This window comes from Elephantulus edwardii, unplaced genomic scaffold (genome assembly GCF_000299155.1).
Source record: "Elephantulus edwardii isolate Elephantulus edwardi_28Jun2011 unplaced genomic scaffold, EleEdw1.0 scaffold00200, whole genome shotgun sequence".
NCBI lineage: Eukaryota > Metazoa > Chordata > Mammalia > Macroscelidea > Macroscelididae > Elephantulus > Elephantulus edwardii.
In genome coordinates, this window is record NW_006399950.1 from 5383437 (window position 1) to 5391065 (window position 7629).

The window sequence follows — 7629 nt, forward strand, 5'->3', positions numbered from 1 at the left end:
GTGTGAGTGTACCGTCAAATCAGATCTGACTGGTACAGGAGGAGATTATCCCTCCTTCCCCGGCAGAGCATCTGGTGGATTCGAACCGTGCGCCTTTGGGATTGTAGTTGCAGCTCCTTGCCACTAGGCCACCAGAGCTCCCCCTCCCTCTATTACTTTTAAGGTGAGGATTGCTACAAGTGAGTTTTGTTATGAAATTTAAGGTAGAAAGGCTATACTGAAACTAAATACTCACATTTTGTTGCTAATATCCATTATCTGAAATTCCTTTGACCTTTGTGTTATTGTCAATGAAACTTGTTCAGAGCTTGACATTTAAGCATTAAAATCTTAGTTCTCCTTTTATTTTCTTACCAAGTTCTCTTGCTCAAGAAGCTTTGTGATTTAATATTGCTGACGAGCTAAGCCAGGTCACGGGGTCAGGGAATAAGAAACTGCATTAACTGACGTGAGCCTCTTAATTTTGCCAGCATTTTAGAAATAAAAGCCATTTCACAGCTTTGGAGTGTGAGTTCTTATCATTTTGTGTATTATTTATTTATTTACTTACTTATTTTTTTGTGTACGTGTACCGTCAAATCAGATCTGACTGGTACAGGAGGCGATTGTCCCCCCTTCCCTGGCAGAGCATCTTGTGGATTCGAGCCGTGCGTCTCTGGGATTGTAGTTGCAGTTCCTTACCACTAGGCCACCAGAGCTCCCCTTTGTGTATTTTTTTTTATAGACAGAATTAACCAGCAGATATCTTAAGCACCATTTTATGTCTTTTTCCCTCTCTTACATGTCAAAAGATACTTATATAGCACAAGCTTTACTATTTTTTAATTTCTCTAACTTGTATGCAGCAAATATTCCTTATTTTCTATGACTCTATACACTTTCCCTTCTTTCCAACTCCTATGGTCAATTATATTAGCTCTCAAAACTTTAAATCTGAGGTGTTCTGTCTGACATGTATGGTAATCAGAATTTTGATGTAATATGACAGCTCATTATTTCATAAAACAGAACAAAAACTGCTTTGATAGAGATGAATCTATTTGGTAAGTGAATTGTCTGTCCCTAACAGACTGGTGAATTTCTGCAAGATGAAAACCAGTTACCATAGTCCCTCCGGACCCACACTGAGCCCAGGCAAGTCAGAGTAGGACAATGGCCCCAGGTCCCAGTGGTCAGCTTTCACGGGTAGATTGCCAAGCCTTCTTCCAACACAGGTCTGGGTGGGCTTGCTCTCTGATAGTAGCCTTGAACATGGACCATTTGTTCCTTCCTGTACTTTACCCCCACGGCCCTTCAGTTGGCCATGACTCCTAGGGAGCCTGCATCCTGTTTCTGAGGCTGTAAATCTCGAAGGAGGAGAGTGTCCATCACTGTCCCTTCGTGACACAGGTGAATGTAAAAGGCCAGAGAGTAGCATCCCACTGGCAGCAGAACACCACATGCCACATCACAAACAACTTCCAGAGCTCTTGTGTCACTGAAGAGAGAAGACTTGGTTTCTCAGCTTTTTGAGGGGGAAAGATGACAAAACTTAATCCACAAAGCACAGAGAGATAGAACTGAAATGGCTTTGTACAGTTAGATAAATAGTCTGCAAAGTGATGGTACTTATCTACCTCACTGCAAACTAAAAATTAGCAAAACCATACAGTTTTGTCAAAACTGGATGAACTTGTTTCTCTGCCTCTTTGTGTGTGTGTCTTGTACGTGCATGAGTGCAGGTGAGCGTGTGTACGTGTATTCGGTGCTGAAAGTTAAGATTCTTTTAGAAAATATGTTTTTAGCACCAAAAGCCACAGTAATTATTTTAGTATTTGTTCTGTCCTTTCCTGGTTTTACCAGTAAAATATTATTTATATGAGCATACTAAGAAACAGTGCCTCATCCGTGTTAACATCTTTAAAACATTTTCATGCAGTATGCATGGGGAAAATGAGAAGGTCCTCTAATATTGGAGAAAGGGTTCAATGAGTATACACTTTAGGCTCTTTGAAATATGAGAAACAAACTTGCCTTTTCTGAGTTTTTTTTTTTCTTTTTCGTCTTCTTTTCTCTTTTATTCTATTAGCACTGCATGGCAACAACCTCAAGAATAAGTATCTTAAGCTAACCATTAACAATGAAGTCTTAGAAGCGGGCACCTTTTGAGAGGGAGATGACTAGAATTATTAACCTAGGGAGTGCTTAGAGGGTACGCTTCAAGTGATCACATTTTAAGCAATCCATGTCACCTCAAACAAAGAGAAACAGAGCGAGGCTGAGTGAAAGGACGGTACCTGTATTGCGGTAAGGGGTAGCCATTGGCAGCACAGTCCAAAATGACTCCAGATTCTGAAGAAGCCAAGGGGAAAATAACATCATGTGGCTCCTGGATAAAAACAGGACGGCTCAAAAGACCATCACCTGTGGGGGGGTGGGGGCGGGGAAGAACAAATAATTAGAATGAAAAATACATGCTTGAAAAAAATAACATACTTAAAGGAAAAAAGGAAAGAATGATTATCTTTGTCAGTGATTGAAAATATATACATTGACCCCACTCCAAATGAATTTGTTTATATTTCCTACCAAAAAAAAAGGCATTCTTTGACACAACTATTACAAAGCATCAAAATCCATGAGTTAATTTTGATCGCGTTGTTACTCCTGTTGTTAGGTAGTTTTGTGCTCACTTGATCCATTAATGTATCTAATTCTCAGCTCCCATGTCACCATTTATTCTGATGAGATTCTTTATAGGAAAATAACTCTGTTGAGAATCACCAGTGTCATGTAATTATTAGGTCTTTTTATGCTCTTGCAATCTCAAGCGAGTCCCTAGACTTTATTTGATTTCCTTCTTTGAAGAAAGCAAAATTAAAGACAAGTAAAAGAAAACCGTGGAAACTTGACTTTTAAAAATGATCATTGATAGACTCTTCTGAGGCAGCAGAGTACATTAATCCTAGTGTTATCCCTTACATCCTTGCATCCTATTACCCATATTTCCTCAATTTCATTATGATTTGATTCAGGGATGCTATGTCCTTTATACTGTATCTGAACTTCTATTTTTTTTCCAATTATAGTTTTATAAATCCTGATGATTTTTTAAGGTGATGTCTATCAGCTTTTATTACTACAAATTTCCTTTTATACTCGTTGTAATTAGTAGTATATTTTTTCCATTTCAAGATTTACGTTTTTATACTTTGGTTTTTCATTGTGATTTTAACAAAAGTTTACAGAAAAGTTAGATTTTTATTTATTTTTGTGGGTTTTTTGTTTTTTTCTTTTTTTAATACTTGTTTATGCTTAGGTAATCCTTATTGACTATTTAATTGTTTTATTTATATATTTCTATTAGTATAGTTCATTCTATCAGTGTAGATGCATACATCCTTATTTATTCCAAGAATTGCCAAAGCTGAACATAGACATCCTGTGTGACCCAGCTATTGCACTGCTAGGAAGATACCAAAAATAATTTAGAACTGAGACAGGAGTGGAGATGCGTACACTTATAATCATAGCAGCATTATTTCCAATAACAAGATCATGGAAACATTCCCAATGCCCATCGACAAAGGAATGACTTGAGAACAGTTTATAGAACAGATGGGGGATTGAAGCAATAGGAAAGATTCTGTGGGGACTTGAAGAGATAGTGTAATACTAGGCACACCTTAATGGTAATGAATTATATAAGATTCTTATATTAAATACAATGTATACAAACTAGTGTATGAAACAGTGTAAATGAAAGATTGTGTAAAATCCAATGTACATGAATGGGAAAAAAAGAATTGTCATAGAGATTTTTATCTTGATGTCTAAATTGTCTTGATTTGACCAACTGAAACTCATTAAAGCTGTTTTATATTCCATATCTTTATCATGATATATGTTCAGTTTTTTACTTTCCATCTTTGTAGGTCCAAAGAAAATGAAACAACAAAATGATGATGATAAATGAAGAACAAAGTAGGATTTTCCAGCGATTTCACTCTACTTGAGTCAACAATCAATGCCCAAGGAAACAGTGAGTAAGAAATCAAGCAATATATTTCATGACAGAAAGTTTGCTGATAAAGATCTAGCTAGAGTTTTAAAAAGCAAATATGTAATTTTGACTATTAAGGTATACTTCACCTAAGCTATGCTCTTTGCAATTGCTTCATATGCATGTGGAAAAAGGAAGATGGAAGAGCGTGAGGTATATGAGAACTAGTATGTTAATGTAAAATATTAATTATACCATGAAAAGTCAGGAGAGCAAACAAATTAGCCTCTCAAGCAATAAAACCAGGATGTTCCTTTGAAAGGAAACCTTGGAAACTACACGAGGTAAGGATAATCTGAGAAAAAATGTATCATTTTTGGTAGAGGGTCAACAAAATGTTTGTGAAACCAGGGACCTAAATGTCAACAATAGCACTATTAAGTCAACTATGACTCAGTGGCCTATGAACGATAGACCTGGACCTTCCCCTGTCCTAGGTCATGGCCACACCCTCCAACATGACCGTCTCTACCGTTACAGTTACTGTCTCTATCTGTCTTGTTGACCATCCTCCTCTTTTTCTTTGATTCTTTACTTTTCCTACTAGGATGTCTTTTTTTCAAAGACCAGCTTCTCTTGATAACATATCCAAAGTATGTTAGGCAGAGTTTCACTAACCTTGACTCTAATGGGAAAGCTAGTTGATCTTCCAACACAGACTTGATGGAGTGGGATGTTTTTAGCAGTCCATGGGATGTTCAATATTCTTTCCAACAAACACAATTCAAAGACATTGAGTCTTTTTCTGTCACCCTTATTCATTGCCCAGGAAGTATTTGAAATGATCATAACTTGAACCAGGCACATCTCAACCTTGAAATTGACATCATTGCTCTTTAGCACTTTCGAGAGGTCCTCGACAAAAGATTTTCCCAATGCAATACATCTTTTGAGTTCTTGTCTGCTAATGCCATGAGTGTTGACTGTGAATGCAAGTAAAAATGAAATTGTTGATGAACTTCTATTCTTTTCTCCATCTATCATTTTGCTGCCAATGGGTCAAGTGAAGATTTTTGTTTTCTTGGTATTAAGATGAAATCCATATTGAAGGCTAGAGTCTTTGATTTTTGCAGTAAGTGATTGAAGTCTTTCATGCTTTCTGAAAGTTAAGTTGTGTCTGCAGAATAAATTTGGATAAAGGATCCAATTCTCATCCATACCTTTTCTAATTTTAAATTTTCCAGTGTTCTAATGTTCTTTTCATACAAGTGTTTCTTGATCTATGTATAGGCTTTGCATGAACAAAATTAAATTCTTCTGGAATTCTGCTGCTTTTCTATGTCAGCCATAATTTGTTATGATGAAATGTCCATAGTTAATAAGGAAAGTCAAATGAGTAACATAAAGGAATATTTGCTATAATTAAGTTGGAAAATATGCCCATAATAAAGCAATTGGAAAATATTAAATAAGAGATATAAAAAGAGATCCTCCAACCTAATGGTCTTTGATATCCCTAAAAAAGGGAATCAAACAAATGTATCAGAAGATATCAAGAAAATATCCTGTGAATTTAAGGAATACTGGATATTGCATGGAGGGGCCAGTCCTTGGAAAAGGACGTCATGCTTAGAAGGGTGGAGAGAGTGGAGTGACTGGGGTTAAAGGGGCAGATGTGTCAGAAACACTGAGATTGGTTTATGATAGAGTAGGGTTCAAAGCTAGTGTACATAGGGTTGCTATGAGTTGCAAGCAACACAACAGCACTTGACAACAACAACAACTCTATTTCTGAAACATGTGAGACAGAACCGTCAATACCAAGGCATGTTCTAGTTAAGTAACTTATCTTCAAAGTTAAAGAAAAACTGCAAAAAGAACAGGCAAAAGTAGTAAATTGAGTGAAAGAAAAAACAATGAGGTTAATGTCAGATTTTATAACAGAGGCATTCTCCACCAGGACACAGTGACTAAAAGGCTACAACATTCTGAAAGAAGGAAAAAGTGAGAAGTGGCACAGACAACATCACCCACAAAAATGTCTTTCAAATATAATGGCACCCAGCAGATAGTCTTTAACATAATAATAAAAAAATCCCCAGGGAATGTAACATAAATGACAATTCTTAGAGAAATAATGATAAAATTCATCTAACTAAAAATGAATTAGTGCACACATCACAAGAATTAAGGGAAATAATGGTGCACACTGAATACCTTTAAAGATAAAAGGCAAATTTTAAGAGTTTAGTTTTATCTATAGTACATATTATGAATGGTAAGACTCTGAACAATAAAAAAATATAAAAGTGTATGCCAAATATTGGAAGCAGGAGTGGCACCCACTCCCTGAACCACATGCCTCTGGAATCTATGAACTTTGAGAAACGATAGTTAAAAAGCTTCAGAATCTTTTGTTCATAGGGTCACCATGAGTCGTGCTCAACCCGATGGCAATCATGAACAAGAAGAACGTGCTAAATATTAACATTCGCCCGTTCTTTCAGTAATGTAGAGGACGTTAACACACAGTCATAAAGCCTTGTAACAGCAAAAATAAAAATATAAAAAATGTATGTGCCATCACAATTTTTAAAAACATTTGTAATCAGATTTCATATTGTTCAGTACATCTTTTGCCTTTTTTAAAAAAAGAATCTTTACAGGAAAAGATATAGCTTTGTTTTCTCAAATAATTTAGTAGAAGCTTAAATATTTCTTTATTCTTACAGTATCTCATTTCTATTTTCTAACAGAAGGAATAATATTAATTAACTCAGGGTTAAGTTAGTGGCTGTTTTATTGGCTTTCAACCACTCATCTGCTGAGATGACAGAGATGAGTGGTAGATACTAAAAGCACTGTGACTGAGACATCGGGAGGGAGTGTATCTGAGATGATCAAGTTGGTCATGGATGGACACACTTCAGAACTATTATTTATAGGATGGCTGTGAGGCAGCTTTGACTCACCTACACACACCCACAACCACTCATCTTTCTGATCATTGTTCTGTGATCTCCCACCTTTTCTTTTTGTGATGTTGAGTGTCATTGTGAATAGCAGTGGTTCATTGTTTGATATAGTGTCAACAAGTATATGACCTTCTGTTTCTAAGGCATTCAAAATTTTATTAGGGAAAAGCTGTCTCCTCAAAGCAGAGTCCATCTTTTTGACATAGACAGCTCAAAGTTTAATGAATTAAATATTCCTTCTTATTCTTTTGTTTTCCAACAGAGAAAAGTTCTATCCAAAATTAATGTAATTTTAATTTGGAATATAAATTGGATTAGTAATACTTTGGATAATGATTTAGGATTTTCAAAACATTTTTACAGACACAAGTCATCAAATTGCCCCTTTTTCTTTTTTGGTCAGGGGTTAAGTCAGCACAGTTAACGCTGTTCAACAGAACAAAACACTGCACCGTCCTCACAGTCATCACCAGTATTTTTAAAGAAATCACTTCACTTCTTTTCTTAAATTTTATTTGAATTAAAGTTGACTGACTATTTTGTGCTTCACTTAATAATTCAATCATAGACATTTTATTTCATAACATTAATTAAAACTGAATCGTGTAATCCAGACTAACACAAAGAAGCAGAAATGACCATTGACTTCTAAAATAGCAGGTCTTAAAACCC

At 35.8% G+C, this 7629-nt stretch overlaps 1 protein-coding gene across 1 annotated transcript in view; it reads right to left on the reverse strand.

Moving 5' to 3' along the window:
- CNTN6 (contactin 6) overlaps window positions 1-2395 on the reverse strand; it is a 192880-nt gene extending 190485 nt beyond the window's left edge. The window contains 1 exon segment of the mRNA XM_006897087.1: window positions 2277-2395. The gene's annotated coding sequence lies outside the window, so the exon portion shown is untranslated.
- Between the last annotated feature and the right edge of the window lie 5234 nt (window positions 2396-7629).